We start from the raw sequence: 24,076 nt of genomic DNA, 5'->3' as shown, positions 1-24,076 counted from the left end.
GATGCCTTGAAAAACAAAGTGCTTTAAAATTGATTAATTTCTGCCAAAATATCTCTAATGAATTCTTGGTAAAAGTTTAATTAAAACATTATGTCTTTCAACATCCTCAAATTGAGATTATTGTGATAACAGAACATTTTGTGATAATTCGCGAAAAACTGCATCAAAATGTGCTCCACATAACCTAATCCTGTATGAAATTCACCTAAGAACAATCATGCTTTCAAATTTTCGAATTTATTATTCAAAATCCCTCAATGACCTGAGAACATAAATTGAATTTGAATATGTGGTTTTGGTTTTCAGGAATTTGATTTTTAACAACAATAATAAATCCTGTATCTGTTCATCATCACTATAGAATATAGAATTTTATTTTCTTCTCTTCGTGTGTCATTACAGTTTCGGTTTCAATTTTTTTCTACTCAATTCAACTCTCTAATAATATTTTGTAGTTTTCTAGATTCTCTTCTTTCTTTCTATTTCTTTCATATTATTTCCAATATTATGTAATTTTGAGTGAATTTCTCATTATAGAAATTTAACCTTTTCCATTTCTCATTCATTTTATTTCAGTGTCAATCAAAAACCGAATACAAAATTGAAAACTATAATAATAAAAATAAGATTACAAAAGGAAAAGAAATTCTTAAAATTTTGCTAAGGATAATATTTCTTCTTATATAATGTGGTAAAAAAAAATCTAGGATGCAAGAATAAAATACGATGGTAGTAAAATATTTGTTATGAAAATAAGGATAACTGATTTCATTGCTGGTAGAATTGATATATAACACTACAATACTGTTGTCTCAGAAAGGTAGTATGAAGAATGTAGAATAAAAAAGCGAAATTTTAGAAAGCCTGGAGAGCCAAAATTACTAACGTGCCGTTTTAATTAAAATATTGAAAATTAGTGACAAACACATCAACAATCTAATTATTAGACCATAGACATTGCATTATTGACCACATTTTTCTTACTATATAAAACAGGAAAACAGGGAATGCGTGCCAATTTTGGAATCACACAAATTTAAAGTGAAGAAAATATTGTCCGAAAAATTAATTATTTCTCCATTTTTAAAAAATGTGAGTCGTAATTAATAAATTTTTGCAATTTCTTCCCTTTTAGGAAGTGCTAAGTCTAAAATATTTAACAGAAATTGGATTTACAAAATGAGCAAATTCAATTATATGAAGTGAACTATCAAACTCTCGCCCATTTTGACATTTCTTTCCCGGACTTAAAAAGTCGTCAAAATACTGTTAAAAGAAGATAAATATTCGGCAGAGAAAAGGAGAACGAGCAGAAAAACAGAGTGATTATGAACACTCGTAAATTTACAAAAATCGTCGCCACCTGATTTAATTTAGAGGGAAAAAGAATGTCTGAGCATAGCACAAAATTTTCCTTTAAAAATGGGCTACGTTTTAAACTGCTTCTTGTATATGAACAAGCAATTCGAATGTCAATTAAACCTTCCTCAAATGAACAGTAGAAATCTTAGAATACTAAATTAAATGTACATTCTCTTTCTCTCTCTCCCTCTCTTTCTCTCTTTCTCTCTCTCGTACTACAGAGAATGATTAATTTTAATATGACTGCAATTTTAATTATTAAAACACAAAATGACCTCTTTTAGTTTTAAAAAATAACTAATCGTAAAAAATCATTAAACAAGAAAAAACAACAAAAACAACAAATCCTACTAAGGTGTGACTATGAAAAAATTCCTATAAATTTTTTTTAAAAAAATGTCAAATAGAGAAATTTCATTATGACGGAATCTTTATAAATTAATAAACTTCAAAAGGGGTCAACAATAATTTTTCCTTTTTTATTTTTCTTTCAAGAAAAATTTAAGTGCCATTATGAAAGTTTTAATGCATCATCAGTATACTTGCATGCTTAGTGCGGTTAACCTTTTTGAAATATGGTAATCGTCAATCACAACAACATTTCTTCATAATTTTTTTTTGCATTTCTTTTTGTTTTCCAGTTTTTCATTTATAATCTTTGAAAATCCTAAATTTTTCTTTTTTTATATTTTGTGCCCATGGCGATAGCTCATCATTTGCGTAAAATAGCAAATGTTATTATTATTAATGATAGAAAATTGCACACCATATTGTCGTGTACAATTTTTATATTTTATATTTATGAGGAAATGAAGATTCAACACGACTTTAATCGATGATACGAAAGATGAAAAAGTAAAATACATGGACGTGGTCCACGCATAACCAATCACATCATTGGTCTTGTTAAAGATTTTGAAAATATTTTGAAGTAGTGGCTCAAGAAGACCCCTGTATTAAGATATTTAGATATGCAAATAGCTGATTTCTTAGGTTTTATTCATATTCTCGTCTAAAGACTATCATAAAGTGAGAAAATAAGTGAGCGAGCGGAAAACGTGTGTATCTGTTAAAAATTTTGACATTCGGTATTTAGTAGCCATTATTAAAACAATACTTCTCATAATTGATTTTATCCTATGCGAGTACAAAATAGTAAGTTGTTAGATGTCAATCGCTAAAGGCTATTAAATATTATAGGCATAACATTAGGTAATCGCGGAGATTATATTGTGACCTTTGATAAAATTTCAAAATAATTTTTTCCTAATATAAAATGATGTTTTATTTTCTTTCTTGTTTTCCTTTAGAGTTTGAAAATCGTTTGAATAATGATGATATCATGGACGACTATTTGGAATTTAATTTTTGTTTCTTGTAACGAAAATGAATGCACGCAATATGGTAATATGACAATATCGAATACTAGTTTAAGTAGCTTTCAAAACAGTATATTTGCTGTGGAAAACTTCTTAATTGAATAATTGATCATTAAACTAAACATACGAATACTACTTTTGTGGATTCTTTAGCAACTCTTTGTTTAAATCGAGAAAAATTTACCTAGAAAATTGATAACAGTTTTGATTCACAATATTTGGAAGCTTATAAGTTCACAGTAGCATCGAAATCCCAACTATATTACAATATCAAGTCGGTAGTGACTGCAACATAGTCGAGATTTACCTAATCCATATCGAACAACATGTATAAGGCCTGCATTGAATTTATGTCTGCATAAAATTCATGTAATTTAGCTCAATATTTAATTGAATTATTTTCATCCTTTGGAACTTCTTGTTATATATTTTCAAACAAAGATTATTTGTTCCCAAATTCGCTCAATATATAAAAATCTTCCGTAGAAGAAAAAGCCCAGATCTTTCAATAACTTTTCTCAAGATTTTCTTCGAATATAATCAAATTTGGGATGAAAATTTCATGTGATTCTGTCTATTAAATAAATCAAAAGAATTCCTCTATATAAAATCCATAAAATTTAAAAAATAATACAAAAGATTTTAGAAAAGAAAAGGGGGAAAACAAAAAACTTCTTAATTCTTTTGTTTTCTTTTTTTCTTCTTAATTTGTACAATATTTTATTTACAACAGCAATTACAATAGCAATTACAAGAAGGATTAAAAATAATTATATACAAGTATGTACGTACACATAAATTTTATGTAAACAAAAATATTAAAGAGTTAAAAATTTAACCTCAAGCCCTTCATATCCTTTTGGATCAAAATGATAAACATTAAAGGATATTCAAACCGAGCACAAAACAAAGTAAAACAAAGCAAAATAAAGACACCGATTTAGTTAACATTAAAAAAAAAATCTCAAAAAAGCAACAAAGACAGTGAATTAATCAAATATGTAAGTTGGATTAACAAATCCTAGGGTAGGAAAATTTAAATCGCATTTGAGAGCTATGGTATCTTTTCGATAGGAAGATAATTATTGGTATAATTGAAATTCTAAAGGGATATTATAATGCAATTATTGAACATACCCCACAGAAATTGGCTGCCTCGCAAAACAAAATTACTGCAGAGAACATTATAGCAAAGGAAGGGAGAAATTATCACGAATATTTTATGCTAATGTCCCACCATTGATAAAACGGAGAAGTAATTTCTTATTATTTGCTATTTTTAAGGGGTTACTGCCTAAGCTAATGTAAATGCTAGCAGCCCTTAAGCGGTTTTATGATAAATTCATAATAACCTTCAGGAATATTCTAATATTCCAAAGGTTTAGTGAAAATTTCAAGCTCATTTTTCCAAATAGTTGCAACAAAGCTAATGCCTTAAAAAAAACTCATCAATTTTTGGATGCCGAAGCCAATTTCAAACATTAAAATTTTCCCATTTCAAACATTAAAACAAATTTCAAATACCGTAAAAATACAATTTGTAGGTCGTAAATTTTTTTTTTTGTATTCAAAAATCAAAAATCCAAGCAAAACGCTTTAAATTTTTTTTTTTTTTTTGGTATTTTTTGTATTTTCAAGGCAAAGATAATGATTGCGTTTTATATGGTAAATGACATGATTTACAAAAAAAAAAATTTATTTTCATCTTTATTTTAAATGTCCTTTTACTTACTAACAAAATAAAAATAATAACAACAAGAAAAAAAAAAAGGATTTGTGCCGTAATTTGTCGCTATTGTTGTTAGTGTTATTCATTCACAATATATGGTAATACTTTCAGTGTTTTTGAAATTATAAAATTTGTTTGTTTGTTTGTTTTGTTGTCCTTTCAAAATCATCAAGATTTGTTTTGGTTTTACTTTGTATTTTTTTGTTTGTTTTTCATGTATTTTGTGTGTCATGTCAACTATACGACATTCAAAACACAATTTTATCTTATCAAATAAAAAAATACACAATAATACACACTTACATACAAACAAATAAATCTATCTTATACATTTTGTCCTTTTATAATACAAATTTTTATTTATTATTAAAAAAAAAAAACAGAAAAACAGAAAGACAGAGAAAAAAAATAACCACTTTGATTGAAAAATCAAAAGGAATTTCAGTAAGAACAACAAGAAAACACAACAACAACAAAACAAGAGCAACAGTAAATCAGTAATAATAACGCCAGTAACATAAGAATGACAAAATGAAAATAATAACAATAAAATGAAAAAGAAACAAGAAAAAAAATTCATTTCATTTTTGAAATTTTCTTGTGATGTTTTCGTCACATTTTTATAACAAAAACAAAAATAACAATAAAGAGAAAAAATAGAGAGAGAGAGAGAAAAGAAAAAAAATTAAAAAAATATTATGAGAACGCAACAAACAAAGAAAACAAGAAACAAACAATAAAAACAACACAACAAACAACACAACAACAATAATAACATAAACACAACATTTAACAGAGAAATTTGTCACTGACAGAATTTTGATTTGATGATTTTGTTGCATGGTTCGGTTAAAAACAAATTTTTTTTTATTATTTTGGGTGCGTTTCTTTTCTTCTCTTCTTTTATTTTTCGATTCCCTTCTTCTTAATGGTTTACTCAAATCCTCTTATATGCAAAACATTATACAAAATTTTCTTATGTCATTTATTAACCTTGATCCTTGCGTATTTTTTGTTTATTTTATTGTCATAGAAATTTTCTAATTTAAATTTTTGAAAATAATTCTATAAATCGTGTCCTAAGGCTTAACAGAAATTAAAAACAAGTACATAGATATTTTTTAATTGATATTTAATAAAATAGATTTTTGTGGTAAAGATATGCCATTTATAAAGGGGGTGACTCGTATATCATATTGCTATTCAGGTCGGGATGCCACTGAGTGTTTTAACCTTTAATTAAATTTTTAAAATAATTTTACAGAATTTAATTGTTAAAGATTATACGTTACCTATAATATTCTGTTGTCAGCGTATAATACGGTAAAATAAGCTCAAATAAATGTTTGAAGATTTATAAAGGAACACTACGGGGAACATTATCTATCTTATTTAAGTTATCTTTGGCAAATTCTGCGTCTTAAATATTTTTGATATTTTATGCATTCTCTTTGCTCAGTAGTAGGTCTTCCGTATTCATTGACCCGTAACAAATTAGATCAAAGACGACCATATGTATCTGTATTTATAGGACGAGTAAAACTGTTATACATAAAGAAGATAAAGGTCTCTGTGGCTCGATTGAAGCATCAACGTTGCTATACTTCAAATTTATGTAAATAAGCGGAAAATAATTGATGGTTATATAATATATAAGCCTAAACGCATTTTATTAGAAATTACCTATTAGGTATAGCTCGTAGGTGTTTTAAGAATATTTGGGGGTACAGCTTATAGGTGTTTCAGGAAATAGTTATAGTTAGGCAATCCTCTAAACTACACGTTTTCAACGTTATAAAATGCTTTCTTTTATATACGGCAGCATAGGGTATACAGCAGCAAGCACGATATACTAAAGTGCTGAACATTTAAAACTCTTATATAAAACAGTAGAGCATTTGGAACATTTTTCCATTTAAATATTTTTCACAAATCTTTCCAAATAATTCTATATGCAAGAATATTTCTTCTAACATAAATTTTTCATTCAACTTTATAGCAAATTAATCGTATCCAATGATTTCCTCGTTTCTCATTATAAAATTTACACAAAATCGATTAAAATAGCAAAAATTTCAAAATTCTATGAATAGGAAATTAATTTTTGATTGACTTTATAAAAATATCTTGAAATTTTAATAAAATATCTTTTCTCAACAATTCATGTGAACATTAATTTTATAGACCTCACACAATAATTGCATGATATTGCCTAGTGCAAACACGGTGAATAAAATGTTCACTCGTCTCTAACAAAATTTTGCATTCTCAAATAATCATAAAATAAATAATAATTTTTACATTAAAATTCGAAATCAATTAATTTTTTTTTTGTTAAAATGAACATTGAAAAATTATATTTGGAAAATTTGAGCAAAAAAAGAAAATCATTTGTAAAAACACTCTTTTAACGGAACGGAAACAAGATGTCTGTTCAACCTTTCATTTCATAGCATTTTGTATGTTATAGACTTGGATACGAAATTATTTTTATTTTAGTTTAAATTAAAAATCAATTGTATAATTTGGCGAAAGGTGTTGTGCGTTGTTTTGGGAAATTTTTTCTTGATTCTTCTGAATTTTAAAAGGAAATTTTTTGTAAATTAAAAATAAAACCGTACAAAATAAGTCAAATGAAATGGAAACTTTAGTAGCTTATTAATTTATTTGAAAATTTCAAAACATTGCCATGATAAAGGCAAAATAAATGCCAAAATGATAAAGATTTTAGAAATCAAATTTTTTCTATTTTCATTTATGGTTGAAGACTATTAGTAGTTGTATACAGAAATTTTAGGTAAGAAGTGGGTATTTTCTGCAAAAAATTCGAATTCAGTGCTATGATACCGGTGTATTCGATTAACAAGTTCTTAAATACGATTATTTTTGAATAAAAGGAGAATTTTTGCAACTTGACTTGGTTTTTTTAATAATATTGTTTCTCTCATCTAATATCAAAATCTCGTACTATTAAAATCCAGAAATTTTCTTCAGTTTTGATTTGTTTTTGATCTGAAATCGTGAATGTTCTCAGGACTGGCTAAATTATGAGGAAAAAACAAACGGGCAAGATCAAAATATACTTTCTTCTATTATATTTAACAGACAATAATTTAATCAATTTTCCTTCATATAAAATTAGACTTCAATCCCTGAATATGTTAAGTCTGGAGTCACGCCGGTCTTTGTTGTCTTCTTGTTTTACCTATGATGTCCAAATAGATATTTTTTAATTTAATTACAAAAATTATGAAAATCTCTCAGAATTTCCCATACGCAGTGGCACACAAAGTGAACAATACGGAAGCTAAAATTAATACAATTTAAAGCAGAGAGGTTTGGATAATATTACTCTTGTTCCTGATGACCGTAAAAAACCAAAAACCAAAAATTTATTCTCATAAATCTTCAGCATTCTTTTGTTCTCTGCCTTTTTTGAAATCATGCTTTTGACGTTCTTACATCCTATAAATTTTGGCATATCAAAAAAATATTTATACTTTCTTCTTTTCTTACCGTTAGCCGACACAATACTGCCATATCTCTCCCGATTTCCAATATTATATCCACGTTATAATATAATTAAAAACTTAATGGAAACCAATCAAGAGAACTTTAATAGAAAAATGAATTGAACAATGTCATAATAAATTTTTTTTTTTTGTTTTTTTTTTGCTCATACACAATTAAAAACAACGATTAACGGGAAACAAAAACAAAATTCTAGAATGTTTTTTTTGTTTATAATCTCTGTTTTCTCTGCAAAACCGTTATTATAATTATGAATGTTGTATATTGAGAGTTTAGAGAGAAAATAAGAGGTAAAAAAACAAATTCCGATTTTTAATTATAATTGTATTTTCTGTTTTGTTGACAGTTTTATGATTTATATTATCATAAAATCATAAAAATATTTTATAAAAAATATATTTGAAATATGAACCACATACAACTACACAAATGAAAATATGAAAATTATAGCTATCTATATAATGGTGACATAATTCAAATACAGAAATTACAATATAGTAATTCCACGGGAATGGTAAAAAAAGAGAAAAAATTCTCATCTTTCTTATAACAAAATACAAAAATATACACATTCATTCGTTGTTTGCGTTCCATTAAAGTCTATGAAACACTCTAAATAGTTTAGCAGTTAATAATTCTTAAATTGGTCTGGTAGCAAACCTTACACATACCGCAGAATTTTCATGGGCTGAAGACGAGTATTTGGTGGGAAGGCATTTCCATTTATACTTACGACTTTAGTACTTCTAGTGAAACAGATACAGTGGTCTTCTCTGAACGGCTGAGTCTGGAGATATCCATCATACCTAATTACTGCAGTGTGTTTCAGATTGAAGTTCTTGGTTAGCCAGAACTGCGGGATTGTCTGCCGAACGGTGCATTGTTGAGGTAATGGAGTTACTTAGCATCTTTATTGATAGCAAGACGGTACTTTGGAAACCTGTTGTACATGCATTATCAAATCGTGCTTGGTGACGCGGTACAGGACGAATACTTTTCGAGTTTTGTCGGATAACTCTGTGCTGTGTTTCTGAATGTATAGAATGGTAGGCAATGAGCTAGACTGGTATGCACTTTTATCGCTTTTGCACTTTATTTCAATGCAATTTTTAGTTCGTAATTACTACGGAACTGTTTGAAATATAATACACTCATAAATGGTACGCAAATAGCAAATTCCCTTCTAACCACAAATCTTTAATTTTTTTTGCAATTCATTCCAATACAATATTATTAAATCATACATTCTATATAATATTAACATTAACATATCCTATTAATAACAATAATAGTTTGGTATTGCATACTGTCAATTAAAAATAGTTAAAATGAAATCAAGGAAAATTAATTAGGTAAGTGTATTGGCATAATTAATTCTGAATGAACGGCAAAAAAAAAAAATTTTGATTTCTTCGAATTTTGAATTGAATTTTAATCAAATATAAAATCCAACAAAAAAAAAAAACTGATCCAATAGTTGAAATAATTTGAAATTTGGAATAAAAATCTTATATTATGTAAAAACTGTTATAATTTTATATACCGTACCTGATAATTGTAATAATTAATGGTCTTAAATGTAAATTTTTTTAAGATTATACAAGATGGAAAATAAAACTTACATCAAACTACCACATTATTGTTCAATCAGATTAGGAAAAGAAAAATAAACTACGTGAAAAATTCGAGATTACAATAAAATTTAATAGTATAACAAACCTAAATTGGGTGGTTTTTCCTCGTAACTATAGAACGGAACGGATCTACATAAAATGCGGTGTAATCTGTTAAAAAATTTGCACCTATCAGCATACTCAACTAACATTCTTATAATATCTAAGTTATTCGTATTGAAATTTTACTCAAAGGAACCTCTTAGATTTTACAATAGAACTTTTGATAAAAATTTTAACGTTCTTATATTAATTTTCACAATAATTATCAAAACTATTGATCGCGTATTGATCCTGACGTCTTACCAAATTTAAACACAAAATCTGAAATAATATCTTGTACGGTAACTTAAACGAGAGGTGGGTAAATAAAAATCATTTACTGTAATGAAATTACTTGAAAACACTCGTTAATTCGTCCATGATTTTTTCACCATTTCATTTGAGTACAGTCTCTCTTGAACAATATTTTTTCTCATCAAAATTTTTTCTCATTTAAAAATATTTTAATAAATTTAATTATTATATTATTTTCAAAATTTCTTCATGTAAATTTACTTTTCAATAACACTCATATAATAATTATTATTTTCATAAAAAAATATTACTTAATAATTTTACTGATATCCTTCAATAAAGTAATTTTATAATGGAGGAGGAGAAAAAAAAATATCATAAATTTTTATTATTTTCTCCAATTTTCTACTAATTAAAATTACATAATATTGCAATTGACTTCTACAATACCATTAAATTATAGCTGTACATATAGAAGAAGAAAACTCCCTAAATGGGTACAAGAGAGATCGAGAGAAAGAGAGAGAGAATAAAATGGTGGTGGATAAGAAATAATTCTGTTATTAACAAAATCGAACATAAACACATACTTTCAAACATTTGATACATTAAAAACTGTCAAATCTATTCCATTCAAATAATCATAATGTTCCATATAATACAAAAAAAAAGAAATATCCTACAATTGTCCCTATATATATGCAATAAAAATGTTCTTAATTAACTACTTTTATTACTCATACCTGCAAATTATAATAACAAAAAAAAAATTTTTTTTCCGTTTACATTTTCTCATTTAATTTTCAATAAAACTATAATGGAGAATGAATTATTGTTACAATTTTTTTTTGTCATTTAATTTAGTGAAAGTTATATGTTAGCTCTAACCCTAGCCATATCTATACATACACTAGCCATATCTATACTGTTATACTCTATTAAATTTACCAATATTATTCGAAAAAATTCTCAAACGAAGCGATAAAAAAAAAACATATTTTAATTCTCCACAGATCTGGTATAAAATTACAATAAACTATATAGTTACCATATATTGAGGTATAGGAACATATCCGCACAAACACACGTCATGTGGCAATGCCATATAAGAAAAAAAAACTCGAAAAATACAAAAAATAAAAAAAATTCATATTAAAAAATTATTAATAAAAGAGAGAGTGAAAGAGAGAGAGAGAAAGGTATGAGTAATGAGACTTCACTATTTAAGTGGACATAATTATGGACACAAATCAAATCTGTCATTAATGAAATGTCAAAACCATTTAGTTTTAATATATGTATGTCATATAAATGTATATGTAATTATGGATGTCTGTATTTTTGGTATTACCTTTTGGGTTTGTGTTTTTTTTTCTTCTGTTATATTTTGCAGATATTCATAAATTTACTGTTATATAATAAAGTAATGTGGACAGGTATGTGCATGTGTTTTATGCTTAAATATTATAATACTGATGATTTCTGGCATACATATAGGCACTATTGCAATAAAATATAATGAACATTTTTAATTGAAAGGCAATACAAGAAAAAAACTACCTTGTTATAATTAGTAATAATGATAAATTAAAAATTTTAATTGTTATAGAAATTGAAATTTATATTTTCCATATCATTTAAAAAACTGTTATATTTAAGAATATTATATTTACATATATACTTTTAACAGTACTTTTAACAGAAATTAGAAAGTTTTCTTAAATACAGTAAATTAATAACGACTTTATACGTTTTGCACTACTTAAAGTATTCTGCCATGAAGGGGAATCTCTTCCGCATACAGTATTTGCACCTGAGTCTAACTGGATCTCATTTTAAGTGGAGAAACGTCGGCTCTACAAGGACTCCACTCCCAATTCTTTTTTTTAGAATTAACACATTGTATTATTCCTTAATATCACTCACCGGAAGTGAGTATCTAATTCGCCGATTTCAATTTCTGACATGCAAACGATATTGAAACCACACTTTGCCACCACATTTTTTAAAAACTAACCTACAGTATACAAATCAAGTAAAATTTTAATTACCCTGATTGACATCGTTAGTAGAATCTTCAATCATACTAACAAATGTTAACCTCTGTATCTTCTGAAACTATTTGATTTCTCCACACCTCTAACAGTCATATCAAAGCCACATAAGTGAGTTTAGATATCATCACAGATTTGGCTTTGACATTCTGTAAAATAGGAGTGGAGCAATACTCAAATTCTCAAATTCTCGATCTCAAAACTTAGTCGTAGGCCTAACCTTGTCCATCTATTCTTAAAAGTTTGCGCCTCATAACTTACTATCTATCATTACGTCACGGTACTATGGTAACACACCCTCATAACCAAGCACAGACTCAGATCATTCAAGGATTATGCGATTAACTGGATTCGACAACCTCTATTTTGTAGAACGATACCCTTCTCAAAAGTTTATTGATCTTGATAACTTCAACTGTTTGCAACGCATATTTTTTAAGTACTAAAAACTTTTATCGTCAAAGATACTTGTCATTTTTTCAATTGACAAAATTCACTCATACTGTTCATAATGTCATTTTTTACTCTAAGATTTACGTAAGTCAAAATTTCCTAAAACATTATAGACAAAAACTGAAATAATTGAAAGCGAGGCAATGTTTTGTTAATTAAAGTTAAAATTAAAGTAAATCGCTTTATTGAATAATTTGGCTCAAATAAGAGAAGATTTTTAAATAAAGAAGTTTGAGAATGACTCAAGTTGTAGAAAACCAATACAGTTCTCATTCTTTTCTTCTTATTGCCAAACTAAATGTGCCGAAATTATGGAACCAAATAAATGTGCAGAAAGAACAGCATGCAAAATCTTCCAATAAGTCAATAATTTTTTTTTTAATATTCTGAAAACCAATGTAAATACAATTGAATATTAAATTTGTTTAAACAATTTAAATAATAATGAAATTTTACAAAAATAATTATCTAACAAAAAAAAATTAAAACAAAATTCTAATTAACATAATTATTGAAAAATATGTGGTAAGCACACATAATTTAAATAACAGAAACAAATTATTTAAATTAATTTCATTAGGTACAAAAAAAAAAAAAACAAATATTGTTGTAAATATGCAAAAATTGTTCAATAAATTAAAAAAAAAAATATTCAATTAAAAATTTTTTTATTTTTTCTTTTTTTTTTTTTTAATTTCATTTTTTAATTGCATGAAAATAATGACAAAATCTAAATGACATAAATTAAATTTTGTTTTTTTACTAATTGATAGGTGGTATGTGATTTTCGGAATTTTAATGATTTTTTTTTTTTTTTTATTTATTTATAATTTTGTATTCAAATCATATACTATCGACATTTTTATGTAAATTCAAAAATCAATTTTAAAATTAAATTCAATTGAATCAATCAATCAATAAAAAAAAAAAGAAAAATTTTTAAATATAATTTTAAAATTTTTTCTCTGATGGTTTGTGTTCTTGTTTTTTGTGCCATTAGCCGTGCATTATGCAATTTACAAATTTGTTTACTGTTTTGTTTTTTTTTTTTATTTGTTTTCATCCTGTTTTATTGTGATTTTAAGGATATTTGTCAAATAATTGAAATAATAATTATTTAGTAGTTTTAAAGGTTCATTAAAAAAAATGCAAGAAAAATAAGAAAAATCAGAAAAATTGAATGTGAATTTGAAGATTTTTTTATTATTTTTTTTTAAATAATTGAAAAATTTAAAATTTAAATCAATATTTTGGATGACAATTGACAATAATTGTAGATTATATAAATTGATTGATTAACATATTTGGAGTTAATGGGGCACCACAAAAGACTATTGAGCTCAACTCTTTCTCTTTTAATGACACCTCCGAGGGCAATATCTCAAAACGACATGTTCATTAGAAAGAGATCAGACGGGCACTATACCTTCCTTGCTGATGAACGCACCTGATTCTTTGAGATGATGACCCATTACACACTAAGCCTAGATTTTTTAGGTTTTCTTAATATAAGTCTACAACAAGTTTCCTCAATAAATTATTATCAATTTCAAGATCATAATAATAAATAATATTGTGTTGCTTTTTGATTTTTAAAGAAATTTTATTTGAAAATCAACTCTTTTCTATTATTTTCAAATTCTATTAATTAATTCCACTTAATTTCAAGAATAAAAAATTGCATATTTTCAGGGGTTCTTGAGCAATTAATTTATTTAATTGGAAATTTCATTTTTTTTTCCAAAACATTCAAAATTTTTTAAATAGTGTATAGCAAAATATAGTTTTTTGAAGTCCCGGAAATTTTAGAATACATATCACACAGTCACTCAATTGAGCCCCTCAATTCAAATGATCTCATGTAATATTATGCACCATTAACGTTATAAACCATTAAGAATTTTTTCTAATAAAATTTCATTAGTTAGTGAAAAGAATATTTAGTAAATTATTACGAAGCTTGAAGTTCGTATTTTAGCATAAAAATTATATTGCATTTGAAAAAAAAAAATCTTTCACTTTACTACATTGTATTTAATTTAATAAATTAAAAATAATTTTTGTTTATTTTTTAATTAATTTTATTTTTTCATTTCTAAATATATAAAAATAAACTTTATTTATTTAAAAAATAAATTCAAAATATTTATTTTGAAAATATGTAAAATTTATTTTAATAATTATCGTAGCATCGTATAGCTTGTCAACAAAAACTTTGAGCACAATAATTATTTTCCACCTCAAAAATTTTTTAAATAAATTTTAAAAATTAGTACTAAAAATAAAAAAAAAAATATAAAATAAATAATATTGTATAAATTAAGTAGCTAGAAAATTAATTTTTAATCTATTTTAATTTAAAAACAAAGGAAGAGCATTATATAATTTAATTTTCGTTCGTAAATGATGAATAATTGAGAGCAGTATTAATAAAATTTTTCTCAGTGTACCAATATCAACGCAATATTTAGAACTTTCATTGAAGATCTTTTAAACAATTCGATTTTCTTTTGAGAAATCACCTTAAAAATCTAATTAAAAAATCAATATTATTTTGTGGAATTAAAAAATATTCATGTGAAAATGTTGAATCTGAAATTGCACCATATGACTTGCCCCATAATGTGCAAGAGATATAGTCGTATATTTTTGTTTTGTTTCGTACATTCTAGAAAAATAAATAATAAAAATATTGCCGAGCCGTTTTTCAATATTATTGAGAGCGGAATTAAAAAAAAAAAAATTAAATGCATGTCTCTATAGTGCAAGTTACGGGCAAGTCATTCAGTATGGCTACGACAAACAAACAAAACCAGTGTTGCCGTCTTCCGATTCAAGAGATTTAATTTTAAATAAGTTTGAGGGTAAAATTTTAAATTAAGGAAACCTAAAGAATTTATGCGTATAGTAGGTGATGGGTCATCTTCTGAAAGAATGAGGTGCATTTATCCACAAGGAAAGGATAACGCTCTTCCGCACTCTTTCTATTGAACATAATAATGTCATTTTGAGATCCGTCCGGACTTCGGAACTATCATTAAGTAAGAAATTTTTTTCGTTTTATTTCATGCAGTAATTGATTCAGTAATTTTGAGTATGAACCGCTGAATATAGTACAAACAAATTTACAAATAATTGATGAGAAATACTGTGATTACCGTAAAATTAATACAAATATGTGTTAATTTGATTTCATAGTTTAATTATACACTTGCACTGCTTATTTACAGCTTTCAAATTCAAAGCATAGCTTTAATATGAATATTTAAGCCAGGCTTAGAAATCATATTACACTATTGTGTCCTATGCTGTGCTATATTAAGAGAACAATTTAAAGAATATTTTGCAAGGAAAACTTTTTCTTATTTTCATAAACAATTTTTCCAAAATTCTCAACTTTAATTCGCATTCCATTTTCTCCGTTTAGTAGCTGCCAATCTTAAATTACATTAATTGCCAGTGATATTAAAATATTTTTTTTCTTGAAATTAATTGAATAATAAAAAAAAAAAATTTTTTTTTATTAAATGAAAAACTTTTATGAAAAATAAAAACAAAAAAAAAATTCTTGATGCAAATTAGTGCATGGACACAATTTAAATTTATTAGATGACAATTTCAACCGGCACAACTATAAAAAAAAAAAAAACATCAAAAAAGAGACAAACAGCTAAAATTATCATAGCAATTTTTCTATGTGTATCTCAATTTTTTTCATTCTTCATATTATGCTCTATATATTTTTATAATATGAGAGAGGGTGCAATTAAAATGAGAACAAGACGACAATAATAATTTGTGATTGTTGATGATTTTAGACATTTTTATTTCATTTAGATGAGAGAAGAGAAAAATAACAAGAAAACTTAAAACAAAAAAAAAATTTTAAATATTCAAAAAAATAATAATTTAAGAGTTGACAATTATATCAAATAGCGAGAAAGTATATACAAGTCAATTTACTTGTTCATCAGTATAAAAGATGTCGCTTTTAATATTCATTGCTTTTATAGTGTTATATAGTGTTATAAAAACAAATATATTGAAAATATTATAAAAAAAACTAAAAACAAAATATAAAATTTGAAGGCTATAATAGAGGATGCATTTATAAAATATGAGTCTGTGTGAGTGTTTGTGTAATACATGTAGACATGTGATATTATATCTTTGAAAATTTAAATCAAATAAAAATAACAATAAATAATAATATTAAAAGAATTTCTTATTTTTTTTTTATAATTTATTAATTTTTATATGTGCAAGTTGTATAATAAGAAATTTTTCTCTATATACAATATAATATAAATAAATTGTTATACTCGTATATCGCTTTGTACTATAAGAAAGCGACATAAATTTTTTGTATATATACATATATATTTCAAAATGGAATTGATTCAAAGAGAGGGTACACGGAGGAAACGAATTCGGAACGGAAAATATTAAAATTCTTAAAACAACAGAATTATTACATACAAAATAATATATTGTACACCATATAGTGTTATATGTAGTACAGTGAATAGAATTTCATGTACACACACAACGGAAAAAATAATCTCTAGAACATGTTAATTAAACTATCAGTCATATATTATTTAAAATAATGAATATATAATAAATAATTTTCATTTTTTTTTTTTAATTTAACCAGATGACTCTTTTGAACTTCATGCGAAATAAATAAAAAGAAAACAACAAAATAATGAAAAATTTGTATATATATGAAGAATAACTACATTACTATGTATTTACATAGGTATGTATGTATATTAATAAAAAATTAATAAATTTATGAATTTTATTTGAAAAACAAAAATATCTTTAGTGTTTATAATATTATTCATATTTCATATTAAAAGTGTTATTATTAAATTTTATCTTTTAACTTTATTACTTCCATATTGTAGTCAGCCTATAGTCTTAGAATATTTAAAATAATTTAATGCAAATTGCGTCTATATTCTAATTTATATGTATTTATGCAATTAGAAATATTCTGGAATTTTAATTTTTTAAAATAAATTAATTTTATTAATTCTACTGTAAATATTGTTGCTCAAATGCTTAGCGTTCAATCGATATACATTCAAATGAATGTGTTAGAAATGTTATCATGTGATGATCGTTTATATGTGAATAAGAAATTTATGAATATGTAAAATGAGTTTATATGAATTCGGACTCGTCACCTACCTAGTAAATTCAATGACATATGAGACTGGTTCATGGTTATCTACAATATCATGTTCTAGCCTTATGCTCCTTGCAGGAGCGGAGTAGGATAGAAAAAATATGAATTCATGAAATATCAGAAAATTTTATTAACTAACGGTAAGCGGTAGCTATTCATTATAGTTCCATTAAACAACAGTTACATTATTATGATTTTTTCAAAAGTTAATTAAAATATCCAATAAATTAGACTAATTAATATTGAAAATGTCATTTTTTCCTGAAAGTAGGTAATGCAAGAAACTCGAGTAGCCCATACTTATACTCATTTAGTGTATATTTGCTCATAAGTCACAATAGCTTGCCGACGGTTAATATACTATATACAGAAATATTTGGAAAATTCTTTAATTTCGTTTCCCGGCTAAACTAGAAGAGATAGAGTATTTTTAATGAAATTTTAGAAAGTTTAATTAAAGAGGGTATGGCGTCAGTAGAATGAATAAATAATAAAAAATTTCAAAATTTTTGAAAATTATGTAATTCTTTTACTGGCTTAAGCGAAAACAAGGAGTTCATTTTAAAAATAGTCATTTAAAATATTATGATACTCAACTTGCAATTAAGAATTTTCACCTAGAATTCTCATAACCTAGAAAAATAAGCCATACACAAATAAGTTATAATGAGAATTCAAAAATATGTTAAGTGCCGTATTTATTTTGTACTACCACACAGATTCAGAGTAAAGTAACGAATGTAATAAAAAATTGTACTAAAATTGTGGCAAACTATTTTTTACTAACCTATGATTTCCGATCCAGCTAACATTATAACATATTAGATAGTCCAAGTTTAGTATATTTTATAAAACCACCGAGAATATCTCCGTAAAATTCAACAAAATTTTCATCAATTTTATACTCACTTAGTCTTTGCTTTCTTTCCCTCTCTCTTTCTTATTCTGTTTACATAATTCCGTTTCATTTTATCAACAAAATGTCATATTATTCCCTTTTTAACATTTGAAAAACAAAAAACAACTGTTATTCGTAAGTACGTTCCAAAAAATGAAAATCAAAATAATGTGAAAAAAGCAAAAGAAAAAAAAAAACAACCTAACGGTATTGGTATCAGAAAAACGAAAACAAAATGCACAGTTAAAAAAGTATGAATCATAAAAATTTATGAAAAACGTTATGCTCGTATACAAAACGGTAAAATTAAAAAAAAAAAAAGAAGAAAAGAAAAAATTTACTGTAAAACATTTTTCTTTTCTTTTTCCATTTTCATTTTATTTTACTAATAAACCCTTTTTGTCGAATTATTATAAGTTATGCCCAAATGGTATTACCTTACACCTTATATAATATTTTCTTCTTCCTCCCTCCTACTCCAGAAAAAAACATTTTTTCATAAATGGTTAGTACCACAATTTAACACCACCAAAAATCCTCGAATAACAAGAATTAAAGAAAAACTAAACAAAAGAAATATTTGAAATCTCCTTCTCACTTCCTTATTTTATCCATTATCTTTAACATCTTCCATCCCCTCCTTTTCCCTTTCCAACGTAAATTTCGATATTATCAAAATCCAAAAAAACATTTGACTGAAATGAATCGGGATATACAATATGTATAGCTAAAAACTTTTAAAATTATTAGACTTGAGTTTTTTCTATATATTATGAATATTAAAAGTTAAATTCACATTCAGAACAGGTTGTTTAGCAGTACAATGGTGGCAGTACCTAATATCAACCAAATGAAAATGAAAAGAGAGAGAGCATTTTATTATTTCGAACATATTTTTGTATTTACTGAAAATTTAAAATTTTGTACTTAATCGGTTTTATCATATAGTAACCAGTTTCTTATTCACAAAATATCGTGACTAAGCAGTTAAAATTTTGATTTTATATTCAATTTTTAAGCTTCTTTCAAGAGTTCTTTATATTCTTTTCTTTCTGTGAACTGGCGCCCGAACATGTACCCTAAAATTATTTGGTACAATTTCGGTCATATAGCTACCAATTCCTTACTTTAATATTCGCTAAAAGTTTTTTGGCAAGTAAAATTCAGTTTTGTATCCAATTCTTATGCTTCTCTTAAGATTTATTCATAATTGAATTTTTTTTGAAGTGGCGCCCAAACATGTCGTTTTCAATTTCGTTTTTCTGATATAGTTACCAATTTCTTATGTTAATAAGAATAGGTTAAGTATAAGTAAAATTTGGTTTTATATCAAATTTTTAAGCTTCTTTTGAGATTTTTTTATATACATTTTTTGTTAACTGGCGCCCTAGCATATGCTTTCAAACTAATTTTTTTTTTCTGTATAGTTATTTTATAGTATAAGATGAATGAAATTAATGTTCAATAACAGGAATCAAATTTTTAATTCGAATTTATTAATTTTGTATTCACTAATTAACTAAAAACACGTCCCAAGATTACTGAAATCTAATTAATTAATTTTAAATTTGAAGCTCTTTTAAACATTGTTTTAAAGACCATAGTAGATTTTTGCTACAATTAGAGTACTAATGAAAATATGAACTCGAATATTACCCCTAATAATAAAAAGAACGGATTAGGTACATTGCAGAACTTATAATGATTAAATGAAAGGGGTTTAAGACTTTCACTTGGAATATGAATCAGACACCTATCTCTTCTAAACAATGCTTAAAACTAAATATTTCCAACATTTTTATATATGAAATTAGTTTTTTTCCTTTTAACATATCAAAATGGTCCATAAATCAGAATAACATTTGCCATACACACATTGAAAATACTAAAATAAAAAAAAAATTTTTAACACTTCAATCACACCATCATTGAATTGGAATTCTGTTCCTACACACAAACATTATGTATACATACATTGAAATATATTAAAAATTATGTGTCCTGTTTATCATACCTAAAAAGAAAAAAAGAAGAGAAAAGGGGGGAAAAAATGTTTCATTACACACTCTGGCTATAAAAATGTATAATAACACGTCTTTGTGTCATATATAATATGTTTTGTGAGTGCGGCACATAATTTTTTTTTTCTTTTCTCTTAAAATTATAACAATTGTGTATTGTTATATGTTATCCTTTTCTATATATGTATATATATATAGATAGAACTTGCATAAATATGCTTGTACATAAAAATATATTTTGAAAATATTTTTTTTAACAAATAAAAGGGAAAAATATACATAATTTATAATAAGAAGAGAAACTAATAAGAAAATTGAGTCGAGACATATTTTTTGTGAAAAAAAACTTCTCATTCATTTCAGAGTTCATGTCAGTCTCTAAACAAGAAACAATAAGCAGTTTACAAATTTGTTTCATTCCTTAAAACACAATGTTAACACTATTGATTTCTTAAAACAGTACACAATTGTGTGAATATATTGGGAAACTAAATTATAAAATGTGATATTTTGGAAGTTTAACAATACAAAGCTATGTATAAAGACGACAAGTAAGTCGATAAGTCTACAATAATGTAAATTAAAAAAAATTGTGTGTACCATCATCGAACCAGCCATAGAAAGCTCTACTAACTCTTCCTCAAAATAAAAATTCAAAATTTTTTTTTTTAATCTTAAAAGAAAAGTTTATGAACAAATCACTCTGTCGCAACAATTTCTTTTATACTTCTTCCATTACTGAATTAACATATCAAAATATTTTTACTTCATTTATACATACACACAATATGTATGTATATTTTGAATCGATTATGCACAGGGTTTTTCAAATTTTTGAGTTGAAAAGCTGATAATATTCCTAAAATTTTATATAAATTAATTAAATTCAGTACTATTGTAGAAAATTTAGACGAAATAGTATATGGATGTAAATAATTCTATAGTGACCTGGAAAAACTGACTAAATCAAATTTTGAAATTTTCCAGTTTATTGCAAATTCGAATTTTTCATACTTGAATCTATATTTTGTAAAAATTTGGTTAATATTGCTAAATTTGTTCCGAAGATATGGGCCTTTTGCCCAAAGAAAAAATAAAAAAATTTCTATGACGGTCAATTCAGTTTGGTATTCGTATCACTTCATGCATGCTTATCTTATATTTTCATTATAGAATCGAGGGCCATGAAAAAACATAGCTATGTAAATTGCGACCGAAGCCCACCGAAATTAAAATACGACCAAAGATTTTTTGGAAAAAAATTATGTTTTTAATTGAAAACGAAAAATTGAGGCTTATAATCGCTCAATTTCTTTTAATTTAGGCAGAAAACGTGCCTTAATTTTTAAAAAAAAAAATTCTCAAAAATATTTTCTTGCGATCACGAAAAACGCTGAAAAACATTCTTCTAATCTCTTCTAATACTCCGGCGAAAATAAACTTTTCGGTGAAAATAAAAAAAAATGAGACTTATCTTATATAACCCTTGACAATATCGAATAACCCTGTCGATTGTTCATACTGTCATTTCCAGAGTATCACTCTATACTAAAGAAAATGAAAAAACAACAAATGAAAAAGGATGAGTAACAGATTTGAATTGATGAAAAGAATATTGCCGAGGTTTTCAAAATATTTGCAAAAAAAAAAAAAAATATTAAAATTCTTTTATTTTTCTTTTTAGTTCTTTCTCTTTCTCTCTGCCATTCTTTTGCTTTTAAAATTCTTAATTTTCTTTTGTTTCAAAAATTTAACATTCCAAAAAGGTCCTGCATCTTTCACACAAATTTTTCACAGCAAAACAGAATAACACAAAAATCATGAAAAATTTTCTAAAAGACAAGTGAAAAAAAAACAAAGTTTTTCTTCAATATTCAAGATGACAAGTGATTCCTTCTTAAAAGGAAAGGATATAGATTGGTATAAGAAATTGGTACAAGAAAAGTTTTATGCTACCATACATTTACACATGAGTTTTATAAATATATGCACGTATGTTTGTATATATGTATGTGTAGATATGTAAAATACAAATAACATAAAATATTTTTCATCCATTGTGTATTTTTCTTATTTATTTTTTGCTTTCTGTTAATTTTTCTTTCTTCTTTGTTTCTTTTATGAAATTTATTTTATATATCATATTTTCAATCCTCCAGGCTCTAATTTTGGCCAATTTATGTTTCGAACGTTTTTCATATGAACCAAACAGGAAAAAAAAAGTACAACATAAGCAAAAGCAAAACAAGTAGAAAAAAAAAAGCATAACAAGCAAAAATATGAACGACAAACGTTTAAATCTACATTTTTTTTTTTGCTTTTCTTTTTTGTTTATTCTAATGTTTTATTGAAATTAAGATTGCCAAAGGTGATTTACATCAAAAATTGATCTTATATTTGAGTACAATATTCGATAATAGCAAAATATTTGGCAACATTTTGAAATATTTGGCAACATTTAACTGTAACCAAAACAGAAGCTCGAGGAATGTATTCCTGATCCAAAAGTTCCAAACCCTTTTGAAATTCTGTTCCGCAAATCCTGTTACAAGCACCATCTTCGAAGTCTCTAGCTAATGGAGAAGGTAGAATACTTTGTACGGCACTCATAATGGCAAAAAACGGAGAAAACGGGATATAAACAGCATATATTTCATTAATAATGTTAGAGAACGAGGTATAGTAGAACCTAAATAATGAAATAAGATGATGACAGCGGAATACAGGGAAAGAGAAATAAAACATCTAAACGACTTAGAAGAGAAAGAAAGAATATAAGCTAAAAATCAATTGTAGAGGTAGACTGGTGTTACATATAAAACGACCAATCAGACCTGAAAAAAAAGTGAGCCGTATTCTATAACCATAATATTACCAGTGAAATTGTGGTTTACCATATAAACTTCTTGTACTACAAATCTTTAGAAAAGGATCCCGAAATATTCTTGCCGAAATTGAAATATTTTTCATTCAATATGGCAACCCCAAAATAATATTTTCACCTCCTTCTTTTTTTTTTTCTTTTTTGCATCTCCGTTCTTTGTTTATTCTGTTTGAGTAATATAAATATGAAAATATAATAATTTTCTTTTAAGGTACACATAATACAAATTTAGTACAGTTAGATTTAAAAGCAAAAAAAAAAATAAGAGAGCAATATTGAAGAAAAATATTTTCTCCTGATGGAAAACAAATGAATGAACGAGCATTGAACGAATAAAAAAAAACAAAATATATAAAAAAAAACTTTTCGAATCAAAATCATAAAATACTTTAAAATATGACCAAAACTCATACAATGGGTATACAAGCATAAAATATTATGAATTTTCATGTACATACAAACAAACACACAGCTATTAAACGTACAAATTTAAAAATAATATAAAAAAATATACATTTTTGGTAACTGTTATATAAGAATAAAAAAATATGTAGGAATGCATCAATATAACAAAAGTATTAAAGAATAATAAGATGTT

Source organism: Condylostylus longicornis, unplaced genomic scaffold, assembly GCF_029603195.1.
Source record: "Condylostylus longicornis isolate FDR11 unplaced genomic scaffold, ASM2960319v2 ptg000122l, whole genome shotgun sequence".
NCBI lineage: Eukaryota > Metazoa > Arthropoda > Insecta > Diptera > Dolichopodidae > Condylostylus > Condylostylus longicornis.
The sequence above is the reverse complement of the archived record's forward strand: the minus strand, read 5'-3'. Positions refer to the sequence as shown.